Raw genomic sequence first — 19,232 nt, forward strand, 5'->3', positions numbered from 1 at the left:
GAGACCCATGCTGGGTCTTAGTAATCACAGCATCCTTTTCTAAATGCTCACAGACTGACTGTTGAATTATCTGTTCTAGGACCTTCCCTGGTGTCAGTGTCAAGCTCACCGGTTGGTAGTTACCTGGGTCTTCCTCCCCCCCCTTTTGAAGATGGGGACAGCATTTGCCCACCTGCCGTCTGTAGGGACCTCCCCTGTTTTCCAAGAATTCTCAAAGATCATAGACAAAGACTCTGAAATTACATCGTTTAGTACCCCTGGATGCAGCTCATCAGGCTCTGGAGATCTGAATTCATTTAAAGTATCCAGGTGTTCCCTTACTACCTCTTTTCCTGTCTGGGCTGCAGCTCCCTCCTAACGTCAGTTATCACCATGTTGGGCATCCCTTTCCTTTTGGGTGAAGACAGAGGCAAAGTAGATGTTGAACAGTTCCGCCTTTTCTCTCTCACCCAATAGCATTTCTCCATCTTCCCCAGATAGGAGAGCCATCTTCAAATATCTGAAGGGCTGTCACATGGGAAAGGGAGCAACATTCATAAGGACAAAGTGCTACAGGCCACACCCAATCCCCGGGGAGCCGTAGCAAGAGTCCAGGGGTTCCAGATGCTCACCAGCACAAACCAATGCCTTTCTGAAGTATGGTTTATTTTACACATATTTACACCTGCAGCCTTCAACGGAGAGGGTGCAGAATAGTTTGCCCCTAGAATGTCTCTCATTGCCCCTCTCATAACTTCAGGAAGAAGCCAGTCTTGCGCCCCATGGAGTTCTCCCCACTTTCTCCTTCTTGTTCCCTGAACACCTTGCCAAAAACCTCTGCGTAAAAGGACCACTTTTTTCTGTGTGATATCACGTCCACGTTGCCTGGCAACAGCCCCCTTGGTTACTGGCAGGGCCTTTTGTCTTGTGGATGGCTTTGGTGTTGGGTTAATGGCAGGTCCCTCCTCTCCCTCTGCCCAGCAGAACTGCAAGCTCATCCTGCCAGCTCACTTTAATTCTCAAAGCCTCCGAGGAGCAAGAGGGCTAAATCTGGCACCCAGAGATCCAGGGGATCCCTGCCCCCCCAACCCACAACAATATGAAGATCCTGCTGGGTCAGGCCAGTGGCTCGACTGCTGCAGCATCCAGTTCTCACCTGCCGGCTGTATACCCTTTATGGGAAACCCACAGGCAGGATTCAACCCCAGGAGTGTTCTCCTCTCCAGTAACTGGCACAGGAAGCCTCTCCTGCCTCCAACTGCAGAGTCGAGCCATCCTGGTTTGGAGCCACCAAGAGCCCTCTTCTCCTCCTGGAAGGGAAGAGTTCCTGGAACAGGGGATCCAGCTGCCCAGCGGGGGTGTGTGTGTGTGTGTGTGTGTGTGTGTGTGTGTGTGTGTCTCCCTCCTGCCCTGCTTTGCCTCCCTCCCAGAGTTTTTCTCCCGGCTGGCTCTGCTTCCCGAAATGACTCTGTCGCTAGTGCAATCCATTCATCCCTTAACGAGGTCCAGACTAATTTATCTGACAACAATAAAAAAGAAGCAGCTACAACAAGGAGGACACTGGAAGCCTCTTAGCAGTGACGGTGCTAATGAAGCCTTAAAATGAAGGGCGAGATTAATTCCCCAAACTCCTTCGAGTCCTTGTGAAGTAACTCTGGCAGGAGGCAGCAGATACAGAGGCCAAATGGGGACATGATGCGGGGGGGGGGGAGCAACCCTTCCTGCGAAGGGTGTGCGTTTGTGTGGCTGCTCACCCTCCACGTGAGGCTTGGGAAGGACAGGAATGAAATGCGTATTTGGATGGGGACAAGACTTCCCTTCTGGACACCTGGAAGGGCAGAGCATATGGCAGGTGGGTGTGAGGTGCAGAAGCCCTTCTAAAGCCATCCAGGTTGTTGGCCATTCCTGCCTCCTGCAGGAGTGAGTTCCATGGGTTAACTCTGCGATGTTTGAAGAAGCACTACTCTCTGCATAAAGCAGCTCTCAGAGTTCCTCTGGCACCTGCTGCCACTTTATTTTCTATTTGAGCAGCCTCCTTTTGCTACTGCCTTCAGCAGACAAGAATCATCTCACGACCCAGAGGTGGATTTAGGGGAGTGTGGTTGTTTCACCAGCACTGGCTGCTGCCATGTCTGTCGCTGCAACAGTGACTTAGAACAGAATGTGAGAGACAGGCGGCCCTGAAATCTGGCCTCGCTCAAGGTGCCACTTCAGTCTGAAGGCCCACGTCTGCCACAGTCACAACCCTTTTATGGGCAGCACAGGGTTGTCCTCGCGTCTCCCAGGCGTTCACCTCTGGAAAGAGGCAGTGACGCCTCTGCCTCCTTGGCTGGTGGGAGCCCAGAGGCAATTTCCCTCCACTCACCTTCGATTCCGCTGCCTCTGCTTCACCTTGTGGGAAATTCCTTGTGACACTTCCATGCAGATGCTGTTATGGAGAAAGTCATTCAGCCCAGGGACTAATCACATTTGCAGAAGGGAATAACGGATTGTGGAAAGGAACTGATGGGCTGGTGAATCTGGGTGCCAGGACTGATCCTGAGCTTTTGCCTTTCACCAACCTGCATCCCTCCAGAATGGATGGGAAGAGATTTGCACCTGGATAAGAGAACAATGGCTCAGCCCATTAGCTGACTTCTCTAGAGACAAATGAATTCTGTCCATCTATCTGTCTTTCTCCACATGAAAATGCTGAAGGAGAGGGCAGAACAGACTCAATGCTCTCTCTCTCTCTCTCTCTGATGGGGACGCTGCTGAGGAAGGGAGTTCCACAGTTTAACTATGTTTTGCATGAAGAAGAACTTCCTTTTATCTGCTCTGAATCTTCTAGCCTTCTACTTCATTGGATGCCCATGAGTTCTGGTGCAATGAGAGAAAGAGAAAAACTTTTCTCTGTCCACTTTCTCTGTTAAGATGAGCAGACTCTGAAGATCAAGCCTGTCAGTTAACCTATCCGGTTAGATTGAGCATATTAAGTTTGGTTGATCAGTGTTGGGTTGCTTATTAATAAAATTTATCTTCTCAATTACTACATTGAATCTGGATTTTCAGGTTGAAGACAACACATGGTATCAGGAGTGAAGTACATTGTAGGAAAGCAGTGTGGAAGAGTTGAGGGCTCCACATCCTTCGTCTCTCTCCCATGAGGCAGCTGAAGAAGGGAAGAGTGGAGAGTTGAAAGCAACCAGTTTGTTCCTTTCAGTGCTTTCCCCTTCTCACTGCTGTCAAAGAGCAGCAAAAGTGTGAGTAAAGCAGGGATGGAGGGACACTGAGGAATTGTTTTTCTTAAAGAAAATCTATTTTAACAAGAAGAAATAGAGGGGTGGGTACAACACAGAAGTCCACACCAAAAATCTAACACAACAGAACCTTTCCAAACTCTCTTCTCACTGTGCTCAAACCTTATTTTAAACAGCCTCTTCCCCCTCTCATGTCACCCCTGTGGGAATGTTCAGGATGCAGGAGAGGATATATTGTTTGATTATATCCTTTCTAACTTGTGTTAACAAGTTCCACAATTTAGCAGAGTAACATTCCCCTTTTTAAACTCACAGTGGATGCATTTGCTCAGGCTCGCTAAAGCCTCTAGAATAAGTTTCATTTGTAATTTCCCCTTTAGTCCCTCATAATAAAGAGAAGACATGACACAGTCTTCTGTAAAAGTATTAAAAGAGTTTACTCACACATTCTGTTCACAATTGGATCCCAGAAGGCAGACTTAAGTTACAAAAGTCATATACACCTGGAAACTATCCCATAAGGAGACAGTCCCATTGTCCTCTCTTGGCTACAAGCCAAGAGGGCATCTTAGGCTAAGCAGATGTTGCTTCTTCGACGAAAGTAATCAGAGAGAGAGACATGGTGGCCAGTCCTATGCTTTTGTTACCTGCACAGGTGAGGTCACACCCACCTCTAGTCACATGCAGAGGAAGTCTGTTCCAGCGTAGGAGAAACAGGAAGTTTTGACTGGCTGGTCCAGACATCCCCTTTTATGTCCACTCTAGGGATGTTGTACTTGACTGCTCTTGTGTTTCACATCCCACAACTCCAGCTCACTCTACTCAAACCCCAGCCATTATTTAAAACTGTCATTTCCCCCCTCTCAGTGTTGCTCCATCACTGCTTTCATCAAACCTCCACAGTTGTTTTAAAAATGCTTTTTTCCTCTTTATCCCCCGTCATGTCTTTTCTCTTTTGCTCCTCTTCCACCATGACTTCAAAATGTATATGGCTATCAAAATATCCAGGCAAAAAATAAATATTCCTGCCCCTGGCTTTAGCTGGCTCCCATATGCCGCATCTTCCACAGAGCAAAGTCCCTGGAGATTTTGCTCCCCTTGATCTGAAGTCCTGCCCAGCGCAATCCTTTCACTGCCAGCTTTTCTTTCTTGGAAAGAAGTGCTCGTCCTGTACACCGTTTGACAAAAGCGGCCTCAGCCTCTCCTGGGCTTCACAAAAATGCATTAATTGCCGCCATAATGATGTCTGTTGCTCACAACTTAATCACTATCCAACCTGTAGGGCAACCTTTCTTGTGCACCACGTTTCATATAATTGGTATTTATAATGACACTGCTTTAGCCTTGCCAAAGCAAAGCAAACAAACAGAGAGAGCGATTTGCCATTCCTTTCAAAACATTCCTCGTTCACATTACAGTTATGCAGATTAATTTGCTGTTTGCTTTGTTATAGTCATAATCTTCCCAATTATCAGATTTCCAGACTGCTGTGTGGAAAATTCAAACTGATATATACCAGATTTATTAGGAATTGTGGCTGGCGCTGATTCAGACTGGAGACAATCATGTTCTGGTGGCAGAATTAAAGCAAAATAGATCAGAGGAAGAGAAGAATGGTCCCTTTTTGCTCTTTGGAATATTTACAAGGCAACTGATCTGCATTTGATGCTCTATAGTTCATGCAAAGCTCCTTCTCTGGGTCTCAGCCTGGCAGCATTGATCCCTCTCTCACTCCAGCTAAGCAGCCCAGACAGAGGCACCCAAGAAGCCCTTCGCTCTCTGCAATGTCCTTTGTTCCAGATATTCTGCTTTTTTCTTCATGTGTATCATATTGATACTTCTCGTCTGCCTCTCTCGGCTTATATTATCAGTTTAAGAAAGCTAATTGAATCCTCTTGTTAGGAAGACTCCTCGTGTCATAAAATTATTTCACATGGCATTTAAAGAGCTTAATAACTTGGCGAAGGAAGGGGGTGCAGTTGAACAAAGCTACTCGGGGGGAAAACTAATTAAGACGTGGAAGCTTCCCTGCCACGGAGCGCCAAGACGCCAGCATGATAAATAATTGACCCTCCGTGACTAATAATCAGAAGAAGAAAAACTTACTCCATTCAAACCAAAGCTGGATCTGGAACTGTGAAACGGGGACGGGGTGTTTGAGTTGTGTGCTGACGTCCCCAGAGGGAACGGGCCTCATCCCCGCGGGAAGGAGTCTGCCCTGTGAGCAGAAGGCCCCAGGGAAGGCTGGGAATCTGAGACCGTGGAGAGTCAGGGCTGCCAGTCAGTGTAGGCAGTTCTGAGCTAGGCAGACCAATGGTCAGGCTCAGGATAAGGCAGCTTCCTGGGTTGCTTGAAACTGGAGGGGAATGAAAAGAGGCAGAGACGGGTGAGCCCTCTGAGGCCAGCACCAGAAGAGACTGGCACAGGGTGGATCAGGCCCAAGGGGGGGGGCAGCACCCTCTTCTCACAGGGGCCAGCCAGATGCCCCAACGGGGAGCCCCACAAGCAGCACCTGAGAGCAACGGCAGAAAATCTCCCCCAACGAGCTTTGTTTTAATCTGAGTAGAATCTGTCAGTGTGGGTCCTGGCCTCAGCTGACTTCATCTTCCCCGGGACGGCCCCTCAGGGCGGGAGTCTTCCTGGGGTGACAGCTGCCTGCTGGCATTTGGCCCCCTCCTTTGGGCTCCTCCAAGGGATGAGGGTCTTGTTCTTCCCGCGTTACCTACCTTTACCCTTTACCCGCAAGTGGAGCGGGAGGAAAGGCCTTTTCTACAAAGCCCAGATGGGAAACAGACTCCGTGGGACATGAAGGGAGCAGCCATTGCAGTGAGAGATGTGTACACTGAGCAAAATTAAATTAACTCGGAAGAAATGAGCTGAGGCAACACTTGAATAAAATTGAAGTGCAAAAAAAATCAAAATCAAATGTGTTCTGATCTTTCTCTCAGTAATATAGGTTGAAATGTCAAACAATTTCAGATCTCCTCTTTATCTAAATCTCTCTTTGGCACATTGCAGCGACTGGGAAAATATCTTGCAAGAATCAACATAAGTTGAACATATGATGATGATTTCCTTCTAAAGCACCTAAATTTTACTAAACGCTGTTCAAAGAACAAAGCCAGTCCCTTCCTGCAGATTTAGACTGCAACAGACACAGCACAAAAGGAGAAAGGAAAGGGGAGGGAAGAAGAGGGAGCCAAGCCCCATTGCCATTGTTGGTGGAAGATGTGCCTTTTACAAGTTGCTCCTGGTGTGAAGCTATGCATGTTCCTGGACTGGAAGAGCTGGACCAGAGCAGTTCAGGCCCGGGTGACTTCACAGCTGGATCAATGCAAGGTGCTCTTTGTGGGGCTTCCTCAGAAACTGTGGTTGGTGCAGAACGCTGCAGCACAGTTGCTGACAGGACACCTCTCCTCAGAGACTGGTTGTCAATTTGTTACTGGGCCAAGTTTGAGATGTTATTGTTGGTATATAAACCTCTAAATAGTCTCAGACCTGTTGCCCACCCCTAATAATAATAATAATAATAATAATAATAATAAATGATGGAAGAAGTTAGGGTTGGATTTCTTGTTGCCATGGCAATCAACAAAATAGTAACATGAGAACTTAAGATGAGTCTGCTGGATCAGGCCACAGGAGCCCATCTAGTCCAGCATCCTGTTCTCACAGGGCCAACCAGGTAGCTCAATAGGAAACTCTCCCCTCTTGTGGCTTCCAGCAAGTGGTCTTCAGGAGCATCGCTGCTTCCAGCAGTGGAGGAAGAGCAGAGCCATCCTGGGCAGGAGCCACCGAGAGCCCTCTCCTCCTGCATGGATTCATCTAAAGTTCTTTTTAAGCCATCCAAGTGGGTGGCCAACTCTGCCTCCTGCGAGAGCGAGTTCCGCAGGTTAACTGCAATGCGTGAAGGACTTTCTATTATCTGTCCTGAATCTCCCAACATTCAGCTTCATTGGAATGTTTTTGCAGGAGATGCTTGGTGGGGGATGGCATTGGGGAGGGTAGCCTCCCCCCGAATAAACTGAGGTACATATATATATACATATATATACATATACCGTATTTTTTGCTTTATAAGACTCACTTTTTCCCTCCTAAAAAGTAAGGGGAAATGTGTGTGCGTCTTATGGAGCGAATGCAGGCTGCGCAGCTATCTCAGAAGCCAGAACAGCAAGAGGGATCGCTGCTTTCGCTGCACAGCGATCTCTCTTGCTGTTCTGGCTTCTGAGATTCAGAATATTTTTTTTCTTGTTTTCCTCCTCCAAAAACTAGGTGCGTCTTATGGTCTGGTGCGTCTTATAGAGCGAAAAATATGGGTATATGAAAAGATCTTTTAAACACCCAAAGCTCAAGTGGGGCCAGCTGTTGACTAAGAGCCCATCATTTCCCCACGATTAGTCTGAGGACATGGGACTGATTGGGACTGACATTCCTCACACTGACGTGGTGCCGTCCAGGTGAGATCTGCCTGTCTAGCTGCTCCGGAGGCCTGTCTCAAACCTCCATCTTCGCCACGGCTGCTCATCTCCAGAGCTTCAGCTGAGCGCCAGCCACATAATCGCATTGTCAGGGCTGCTCCCTGCCTCTCCCTCAAGGGCGGCCAGGCCCAGGGCTGGTGCCTGAGCTTCCGGGTTGCCCACGTTGCCCCTGCAAGGACGGAGGCAGCAGCCAGAGAAGACGGCTGGCAAGGACCACAGAGACCCTGAGGCAACCAGGCTCCCAGCATCACAAGCCCACGGCTGCTGGAGTTGTGAAGTTAGGAGGGTCACCCAGGTGTCCCCCCTGCGCTGCTGGCACAGGGAACCAACGGCTGCAGCATCTCCGATGGAGGTTGTCTGGCCTCTGCTTCCAAGGATGGAGGCAGGAGGGCTTGGAGGGCTGGGCCGGGGGCCTGTTCTTATTTTCCCTGTGCTGCGGGCAAATAGCTGGATCCGCTGCCTTGTTCTTCGGGTCTGGGCCAGCTCTGTTTCATAGAACCGTCTGTGGTTCCAGGGAGGTGGGGGCAAAGGAACGGCTGTGGAGCCAGCAACATAGTCATCACAGACCAGTGGATTCATACAATAGAGGAGGTTCTAATCCAGCTTTAGGAATCACTTTATGAGGGTAAGAGCACTTTGTCAGTGGAACAGACTCCTTGGAAGGTCATAGAATCATAGAGTTGGAAGGGACCCCAAGCGTCATCTATCCCAACCCCTCAATGCAGGAATCTCAGCTCAAGCTCAAGCTCAAGTTAAGGAGAGTCCACAATCTCCCAAGGGAGAGTCTTCCACTGTGGAACAGGTGGTGGACTCACCTTCCTTGGAGGTTTTTAAGCAGAGGTTGGATGGCCATCTGTCATGGATGCTTGAGCTGTGGTGCCTCTATGGCAAGCGGTTGGACTAGATGACCCACGTGGTCCCTTCCAACTCTTCCTCCTTCCAGTGCAAATCCTGGTAAGCCTGGAGAGCCTTGCAAGGTGGCAGAAGCAGGAGAGCTGCGAATGGAGAAGCCCCCCAAGGAGACGCGGCAGGTGCCTTCCTTCATCGACCTCCCTGGGATCGCTTGCCAGGATCTGGCCGCAGATTCAGCCCTCCGAGGTCAACCTCCGAACATCTCAAGACAGTCCTGCTGAATGAAATACGTGTGGGAAATTATTTTAAAGAGAGAGAGAGAGAGAGAGAGAGAGAGAGAGAGAGCACTTTAAGTCTTTTTTTTATTGCTGAAACCTCTCTCTCTCTCACACAAAGAATGTACATCAGAACTTTTAACCAGAGATTCTAAGGAAGCAGCATCTTAAACAAGAAATATCTTGGGAAAATATTCTTTTTTAAACCCAAAGAGAGCAGCTTAGGATGGAGATGAACACTCCTTGTTTGCAGGAAGATCTGCAGGCTGTAAGAGGAGACGGCACTCGCTTTGGGAACATGATTTCTGGGTTTGCTAAGATCCTTTTGCTCCTTTGGGTGGAGATGCTCTTTCAAGGCTCATTCTCATGTTCCCACCCTCTGGACCTCTTGAGGAGGGGGCACACAAAGAAGATGAACTTGGGTAGGTTCACATGCAAAGAGGCGATCCTTGAGGTATTGCAGTCCGGAGCCCTTGAAGGCTTTGTAGGTCATAACCAGCACTTTGAATGGGCCCAGGAAACTAATTGGCAGCCAGTGCAGGCGGTCCAGGATCAGTGTAAGATGCTCAAACCGTCTTGCTCTGGTGAGCAGCCTGGCCGCTGAGCTCTGCACCAGCTGAAGTTTCTGAACCGTATTAGCAACTAGACCCTGAACCAAAAAGATGGCTGGGGTGATAAAGATTAATTTGCAGCCCTAAGCACCCTCACCTACAGTCCATTTTAAGGCCATGGACCCTTCCTTTGCTCAGCAGCAGGGATGGGGCCAGGATCAGGCCTTGCACCTTTAGTTATGTGTTGCTGGTGACTCCTCCCATGGTCACCTGAAAGGTGGGAATGGCTCTGGACTGACCTTGCCCACCCCCACCCACCCCTCACACACAGAGCAAGGTTTTTCTTTGAGGGGGGGTCAGACTGGGGATGAGAAACCACTTGAAGATACCCCAGGAAAGAGCAGCCAAGAACAAAAATATCCAAGACAAAGAACCCAAACTCCAGGTTGCCTCTGTTCAAAGAGGAGCTCTTTGCTTTCTGCTTCCTCTGCTTTACTCCCAGAGATATTTGGGGATGGGGCCCTTTCCACCTGCCTCTCCTAATCCCCTTCCTCCCCTCCTGCCCTCTCCTCCTTGGGCTGATGCCCCTTTCCCTTGCTTTCTCCTGGTGCTTCTGCTCCTGGACCTCCCAAGGACTGAGGAACTCCTCCTCCTCCTCCTCCTCCTCCTCCTCCTGCACCTTCAACAACGATTCATTGACACCCGTAACTTCCAGCTTGTCTGACTTTTCAGTGCAGACTTTAAGAGCACTGGATGGGGGCCTTCTGCGATGAAAAGAGCCGGTTAATGAACCAGGCTTGCACTAATCACCCTGAGAGTTGCGAGGTGAGAGACGTTTGCCATGAAGCGGTGCCTCTGTCCTCCTTGCAAGATGAGGCATTGTGATTCATCTCACAGATTCAATTTTCAACATTAATGTGTCTGAATTTGTCAAATTCCCTTTTATATGACATGGTAGACTAGGCGAGAATTAATGTTAATGGCTCTGGAACAGATAGAACTTACGACATGCCCCGCAATCTGCTTGGGCCCCACTGAGAACAAAAAGGAGCTTTTCAGTGCAGATCCTGGGAGCAGATCCATTTTTGAGGGCGTTTAGTGGGGGAGTTCAAGGGGGAGGCTCAGAGTTCTGTCTCTTGGTGGGCATAGGAGCAGAGACATGAGGGCAAGGGAGCTGAGGCAGTGACCTGCTGGTTGTCTTGCTGGAAGAGAAGGGGCAGCAACTTGAGGCCTGCCTAGCCACACCTCAAGTAACAGGACCACGTGCAGAGTTACTTGATAGAGCCAAGTTGGCTGAGACTGAGCACCAAGAGAGATGGGGTGCCCCCAGGGTGGAGAAAGATTGCCCATTGCAAGAGTCTAACCTCTGAAGGAATGTGAGGCACAAAAGGAGGACAGTCACAAACCACACTTTGCCATCAGAGTTGCAAAATCGCTTCATGCTCTCGCCTTGGACACTGATTCTGGGCCAGAGGAGCTAGGACCTCAGAAGACACAAAAGTGTCTTGATCTAACCCCATCAGATCCAAGGCTACTGACCGTGGATGGATATGCTGATGATAATGTACTTGCTACCTTCCGTGGAGATAACTTTGGAGAAAGGGAATTGCAGTCCAGAGATGACAAGCTAGGAGGAAGAAGGAGGAAGTACTCAAACCATAAGTTTCTGATCTTTATAACTTATTCCAACAATATCAAAATAAGCCACAAGCAACATTTCATCTCAAATGAGGGGTCTGGAAACCAAGTCTGATGAGGAAAGGTTGAGGGAGTTTGGTGGGTTTAGCTTGGAGAAGAGGAGACTGAGAGGAGAGCCGTCTTCCAATATCTTAAGGGGGTCTCATCCTGCATATTAACTTGTGCCCTGCATGGTGGTGGTGGGGTCAGTCAGAGGAAAGGGGTCTCTTTTTTTCTCTGCACAGTTGCTGACATCCTTTGGGGTCAGTGGGATCCATACAGAACAGAACCTCCGGGTCTCCTGCTTGCCCAAATGCCAGGCAGTGTGAGTCTTCTTGTTCACAGTGTGACCTTCCTAGGTGCTCCTGGCATCAGGAAGCCTCAAGTCTCAGGCCCTGGAAACACTGAAGGGTGGGGATGGACTGAGGGGGCCTCTTCCAGTAGTTGGGGGGGTGACACAGCAGTGTGTGGGGTTGGACTGGATGACCCTTGGGGTCCGTTCCATCTCCACAGTTCCTGAGCAATTTCTGCCTCCCTTTACTGAACCATCTCAGACCATCAGCCATCCGTGCAGAAACCCACCAACTGGCTCCTTGTTGACTTTAACAATCTTCTGAGCAATTTTCATAAATGAGCTTGGCCAATATTTGTGGGGCTGAGGAGGCAGCAGAGCTAATAGGAATGGAAGGAGCGTCACTGGGGGGGGGGACCACCCAGGTGATGCGCAGCCTCGGAAACGGCATTTTGGGGAAGTTTGAGACTAATGTGTCTTGTCACCAGTGTCTTGTCTGCTAAATGTTAAGTCCTACATGTGTTTTCTCAGCGTGTGCCAGGAGACTCCGTGGGGTGCGGAGGGGCACTGGGGTGGGCTTCTGCCAAGCGACTCACGCCAGCAGCTCACCTCCGTTGCCCCTGCGGTTGCTCTTCAAGGCAAATGGACCAGGCAGCTCCAGAGCAACCCGCCTTTCTTCCCATAGTTCTGGGATAGGAAGATCTGCCTTGGAGATGCGCTGGCGAGAAAAGGAGCCACAGGGCGTAGGAATACTTGCCAGCGTGACCCTTGGGCAGAGTTCCCCTCAGTTGGAGGAGCGCTCTGTGTACTACATGCCCTGTGCTGCTCCCTCTAAGCTGGTTGGCTGCCCTTCAGTGCATAGACGCCTAGATTTGGAAGGGGTCCCAAGGGTCATCTAGTCCAACCCCCTGCAATGTAGGAATCACAGCTCATCTGGCCGGGGAATGAGGCTAACAGAGGCTTTTGAACTCCACTTTCTTCCCTCTGAACTGGCCTCTGCTTTTATGTCCCTCCTGTAAACTGTCCATTGTTAGTATCAGCTTGAAAAGATGATGGCACTTTGCTGGCGTTTCACAAACAGGAGGTCGTGACACCAGTTTAACTCAAAGAGTTTGTTTCTTGATAATGGTTAGACTTTCTTAACAGGGTCCTCAGATCTTTCTTTGTTTCGCTGAACAAGCTTCCCTGGACACAAGCTGGGGAGAACCTGGGAAAATTAGGGGACAATTAACGGGCCAATTCTACATGGTCTAGTCAGAGCTAAGCCCTATTGAGTCCTTACTTAGACATGCGCATTGTGTTGGTGTGTGTGTGGGGTTGCAGTTTCCCATAAGGGGCATCTGGTCAGCCACTGAAAAGAGGATGCTTCTGGCCGATCCAGCTGGCTCTTCTGATGTCCTTATTGTAAATCATAATGCCCCGAGGACTGTCCTTCTGAAAATCGGCTGCCCAGATAAATTTGTGAACATCCTTTGGCTCCTCCATGATAATATGACAGCAACAATTGCAGATAAAAATGGCTCTCAAAGTGGACCATTCACAGTGGGATCAGGTGCTAAACAGGGTTGTGTTATTGCCCCAGCTCTATTTATTATTTTCATTGCCATGATCCTACACTTTGTTGAAAGGAAACTCCCCACCAGAGTAGAAATCATATATCAAACAGATGGAAAGCTCTTTAATCTGAGCAGGCTGAAAGCAAAGAGTAAGGTGACCATGACTTCCCTCATAGAGCTTCAGTATGCTGAGGACAACGTAGTGTGCGCACGCTCAGAGGATGACCTCCAAACCATCCTAAATATCTTCACAGAAGCTTACGAAAAGCTTGGCCTGTCACTCAACATCCAGAAAACCAAAGTGCTGCACCAACAAGCACAAAACAACCCCTCTATAGGGCCACAAATTGAACTTAATGGTGTAACGTTGGAAAATGTCGATCACTTCTCCTACCTGGGCAGTTATCTTTCCACAAGGGCTGACATTGATGTAAAAATCCAGCATCGCCTGAGCTCTGCGAGGGCAGCTTCCTCACAATTGAAGTGCAGAGTGTTGGAGGGACATTTGCAGGGAAACCAAAATGATTGTTTACAAAGCTATTGTACTACCAACCTTACTGTCTGCTTGTGAAACATGGACTATTTACTGGTATAAACGCCATCACCAACTCCTCAAAAGATTCCATCAACGGTGTCTCTGAAAATTTTTACACATCACTTGGGAAGGCAGGCAAACTAATATCAGTGTACTGGAAGACGCAAAGATCAACAGTGTTGAAGCAATGATTCTTCAGCATCAACTTTGTTGGACTGGTCATGTTGTGTGGATGCCTGATTGTTGTCTTCCAAAGCAACTACTCTTTTCTGAACTTAAAAATGGAAAGTGTAATGCTGGTGGTCAACAAAAGAGGTTTAAAGACGCTTTCAAGGCAAATCTTAAAAAATGTAGTATAAACACTGACAACTGGGAAACACTGGCCTGCAAGCATTACAATTGGAGAACAACCTTTACCAAAAGCGTCATGGGCTTTGAAGACACCCAAACTCAGGACGCAAGGGAGAAACGTGCTAAGAAGAAGGCATGCTTGGCAAATCCACACCGTGATCAACTCCTGCCCGGAAACCAATGTCTGCACTGTGGAAGGACGTGTGGATTCAGACTTGGCCTCCACAGTCACTTACGGACTCACTTTTAAAACTGTGTTCATGGAGGACAATCTTACTCCGCTACGAAAGATTGACAAAGAAGAAGTTCTTAAGGGTAGAGTCCTCGGCACACTTAATGGAGGGGAAAGCCTCTTGCACCTGCAGACTCCAGAAGCCCCTGCCGCCCCCCTCCCCCAACCAGGGACCTGAGCAGAAGCTCCACAAGCTCCTTCCCACCCGGCATGGGACAAAGTCTTGCCCACCACCCAAAACATTCATTGAAAGGGACATGTTTAAATTTCCCAGTGCATTCTTTGACCATGCTCTTTTGCCATGTCATTTTACAGCCGCCTTGGTATCTGTCGCTTCAGCGTAAGCTCCTTGCTCCCCAGGTCACCTGGGATGGCTGAGGAAGGATCCTACATCATACAGGACCAGCGTGAATCAAAGTCGGCTTTGCCCCCCTTTCGGAAGAAATCCTCTTTTCAATAGAGCAGCAACTCCCTGGCACCGCCTAGCTAATTAGAGGCCAGTGTTAATGGGAGGAAACGGGTTTCAATCACTTTGAGAGCAGGGAGCAAACGCTCAGAACTTAATTACATATCTTTTTACCTTGAAGAAAATGTAGTTTAGCCAAGCAGGGGGAGGAATGAAATGACCTGCTTTGTGCTCAAATATATAATTGATTGCCTGAAATAATACCTATCCTCAAAGACACTTGCTGGGTGTCTCCTCCTGCCCTGCTGTGACCTTGCAGGAAGATTTGTGGTTTGTTTGTTTGTTTGTTTGTTTATTGCGTTGATATCCTGCCTTTTTCTCCAGGGAGCTCCCAGATCCGTGGTTCTTCTCCCCCTCCTCACTTAATCCCCCAAACAACTCTGTGAGGTTGGCTAGACTGAGAGACAGGAACTGGCCACAAGGTCACCCAGAGAACTTCATGGCCTAGAGGGGGATTTGAACCCTGGGCTCCCAGGTCACAGTCCAGTACTCCAACCACTACACCACACTGCCACTCTCAGTGAGGGAGGTGGCCCTTCTCCATGGTGACACTTACTCTGTAGCAGAGAAACCACCACCCCATGATAAAGTGGGTGCAAAAAGTGGTGTTTTTCTGTTGTTTATTAAAAATGGGCCTTTTGCTCTGCAAGGAGTGAACCGTCAGGTAGCAAGTGCAAAGTTAAATCTGCAGCTGCAAGAGAGCGGAGCTGCCCTTTTCCCTCAGCAGAAAGTGAGACCCTCGTTCCTTCTTCCCTTTTGGACCACAGAGGAAATGCTGGAATTTACAGGCGGCTTCACACAGGAATCAGAGCAGCGGCCATCACCGCTTCTGCAGTGTCGTCTGAGCTGGCCCAGCGGCCCAGCAGCCCCCTGAGTGGCCTTTCCTGATGGACCACCATTATCCCTTGGGGTCCAAGGCAGCTTCCAGGAGAGAAGAGGACAAAGAGACTCTAAGCTCCCTCCTGCTGAGAAGAAAGCAAGACAAATGGGTCTGGCCTCCCTGGGCAGCAGTGCCTGGGACTGGCCTCTGGTAATTGCTTTAATAAATTACATCCCTCTGCAAGCGCCATTCAGTCGCTGCCACCACCACATGTGTTTCTCCTGGATAAGTTCTCTCACCCCAGTAGCCAAGACGGCCCTGGGTTGCTTCTCTGAACCAGAATGTGCTCGTGCTCTGAGCCAGGTGGGCAAAAGCCACAGTTCTTCTATAGTGTTATGAGTTTGTGGATGCTAGAAAGCCTGAATTCCTGGGTCTAGTAGGAGTTAGAATTTAATTAAGGCTAGGTGTTAAATCTGGGCCTCAGACTAATGTGTATTAAGCAAGACCCTGTGTATTATTTTTTTTAAATGATATTTATTGAAACAAAAGAATTTTTTTAAAAATACACACACAAAAAAGACAAAATTACAAAAAAGAAAAAAAAACCACAATCATAAGAAAAAAAGAAGAAAAGATAAAACCATCCTTATCAAATTCTCCAAATTCCATTACCTTCTTTCCATGACCTCCTCCTCCTCCCATCTCTTGTATCTTGATTAATAATTATCGCAGCAAATCCTTTCCATAACTCATAATATTTTATCATTACGTTACCTTACTCTATTCTCATTTTATCTTATAAAAACAACCTTAGAGCTTAAAGCTTAAATCTTTTTTACCAACTTCTCATAACCATTACCTTTTTGCCTAGTTCTTTAAACATTTTAACAAGAGCCAAGTAATTTCATTTCAACATTTTCCCAACATTCATAAAACATTTCTATTAATAATAATACAAAAAAGTACAATAAAATAAAAACAATCCAATCTTCTTTCAGCGTCCCCTCCCCCCGGTCCCGGGGTTGTCAGTCTTTTCTTTTCTTTTTAATCTGGCACATTAACCTGGTGCCCTTATATCCGAGGCCTTCAAGTCTCTTCCATGTCCCTTTCACAGCTCTTCTTCATATTTTCCTTTTACTTGCGGGAACTCCAGCTTTGTAGTGTTTTTGACCCTTTTCAGCAAATCAGCCGCTTTCTCATCGTCTAGACTAAGCTCCATGTGGTGTTTTAAAACATATTTCAGATTCACTCCAAAATTGGGAGTCCCAACAGCTCCAAACCTCTGGCGGCCCGTTTCCAGACTCGGAAAGTCCAAACCTCCCTGCATAGGGGGGTCAATCCAACCCCCCATTTCCAGTTCAATCCAAACTTTATCTTTCCAAGTCTGGTTTTTTCCAAGTTCATTTATCAAATCCAAAAGCTCACTTTCCTGCTGGGCCAAGAGTCCCTCCATCCCTTTTGGCATCCCAAATTCAGCAGGGATTTCTGTTGTTCTGTCGTGACACACTCCTGTTTTAGTTCCTGAGTGGGCTCCATATAATTTTCCACTACCTGATCAAAGGCACTGGCAGCTTTTGTCATAAAGTCCATCTTCTGACTTAACTGATCCAATAGGGCATTTATATTACAGAAAGCACCCAACAGTGCTTCTGAAGGCATTGTCCTGCAAGGTCACAAAACTCTTTCTCACAGTTGTAATCAGTAAACAGCAGCAAGTTCCCAGGATTTAGTTACAATTTCATAGCTCCCCTCTAGGGGGAGAAACTTCTGATTGTTCTTTTCCTTGAAAACAATAGCAACAGTGTTTCTTCTTTAAGATATTTTGTCCGTATTTGTTCTTTTTTAAAAAGCGAACGGAAACAATGGAATCACAATGTTTCCCTCCTTTTAACTATCTGTCAAAGCATTTACAGTGGTACCTCGCAAGACGAACGCCTCGCAAGACGGAAAACCCGCTAGACGAAAGGGTTTTCCGTTTTGGAGGCGCTTCGCAAGACGAATTTCCCTATGGGCTTGCTTCGCAAGACAACAGCCCATAGGGAAATATCCGGGACAGCGGGGAAGCGCAGCGCGTCTTCCCCACTGTCCTCGGACCTCCTCCGAAGCCGGGCGGTGGGGCGGGAACGCCTCCTCCCGCCGCCGCCGGGCTTTGGAACGCTGCTCCGAAGCCGGGCGGCGGGGCGGGAACACCCTCTGAAGGCAGGCGGAGGGCGAAAGTCTTTGTCCCCCCTGCCTGCCTTCCCAGGGGCTTTTAAATCGCCCCGGACAGCGGAGAAGTCCTCCGCTGTCCCGGGGCGATTTTAAAATGCCGCCCGCCAGCATTTTAAGATCGCCCCGGACAGCGGAGAAGTCCTCCGCTGTCCCGGGGTTTTTTAAAATGCTGGGGGTGGGAAGAAAAGCCCTTGTCCCCCCCCTCAGCCTTCAGAAGAGGTCCGGGGACAGATTGTCCCCGGACCTGGTCTGAAGGCGGTTTCCCTAGCAACGCATTAATTGATTTTCAATGCATTCCTATGGGAAACCGTGCATCGCAAGACGAAAAACTCGCAAGACGAAGAGACTTGCGGAACGAATTAATTTTGTCTTGCGAGGCACCACTGTATTTCTGGTCAATGAGCTTCAAACGTCAAATCTGACACCCCGCTCCAGGGTCAGGACAGTGGAAAGTTACTTTACTTTAACTTTAATTCCGCAGGTTTAAACAACTCAATAAAAATCCCCCTTCTTCTCCTGCTTCCGAAGAGGGGTTCCGCAATTGTGAATGGTGAAAGACGATCCTTTAAAAGTGATTTTTAAGGCTCTAGTTTACGTTGTCTTTGCTTTGTTGTTACTACAAGAAAAAGGAAGGGTGACTTCCTGTTTAACCCTTTCCATTTCAGTACCAAATTAGGGTAAATTTTAGGGTCCAAGTTCCTTTTATTTTGCCAATGCTTGTTTAAAATCCAGGTATTTAGCGTTCCAGTACTCACGGTTAGTTATTTTCAATGCCAAATTGTCCCAGGAAAAAGGCAGTGCTCTCTGGCAATGGCTGTGCGGCTTCGCTCCGCAGAAAAAGCAGTTGACTCACAGCACAGCGCCACTTCCCCCTCTTCACTTCGGAGCCCGTTTCTGGGTTCCTTAGTGGGTTGGGGGGCGCTAAAGTTGCCCGCCGAGTCCCACGGTCACAGGCTTCATCCGCCTGTGATTTTCAAAAGGGTCCCCGCTACGCCGCAGCGGAAAAGACCCGTTTCTTGCGGAGCTTGTCCCTCCAGTTCAGAGGGAGTCCGCCATCACCGGAGGCACCACCCCGGAAGTAAGAGACCCTGTGTATTAGACTGTGTGCTAGACAATGCCAATCCCTTGGAATCAGCAAGTGTTGAAAGCTACTTGAGCAAAACAAGGCTCGCTTCCTCTGAGGTGATTGCCTGGGGCATTGAGCCACCAGGAGAACAATAGAGCAAAGATGAGGTGGCAAATAGGTTGGGCCCCTTTCCCTTCATAGATAAAGCCAGAAGCAATGGGATTTCGAACCTCTGGATTCTCCTGCTGCTCTGAGGATTTCACCACCCAAAGGACCTTTGATAATCACTGTCATCCACCTCCCTCCAGGGCCTCTTTGGAGAATGAGCTTGGGAGAGGTTTGCTTTCTGGAGAGACCCCCCTTCCCTCCCTCGTGTGCCAGGCTCAGGGCCAGAGCACGGAGTCTTCCCCTTTCCAGGCCTTGATATGATTTTGTGCTAGGCTCTGTGACTAGAGGAGGTGATTTCTTCTGGAATTAGGTTGGTGGCCTGATTTCTGGTGACTGATAGTGGCCTCCCCACTGGTGCAACTGAAAGGGTGGGATATGCAAGAGAAAGGAAAGGAGGAAAGAAAGACTATAAACAGAGGCAGTGGAGGCTTCCTGAATGCGTTTTGACCAAAACGCAGCGTTGGGTGAGCTACAATCACTG

The sequence above is a fragment of the Podarcis vaucheri genome (assembly GCF_965113315.1).
Source record: "Podarcis vaucheri genome assembly, chromosome: 1".
NCBI classification, from domain to species: Eukaryota; Metazoa; Chordata; class Lepidosauria; order Squamata; family Lacertidae; genus Podarcis; species Podarcis vaucheri.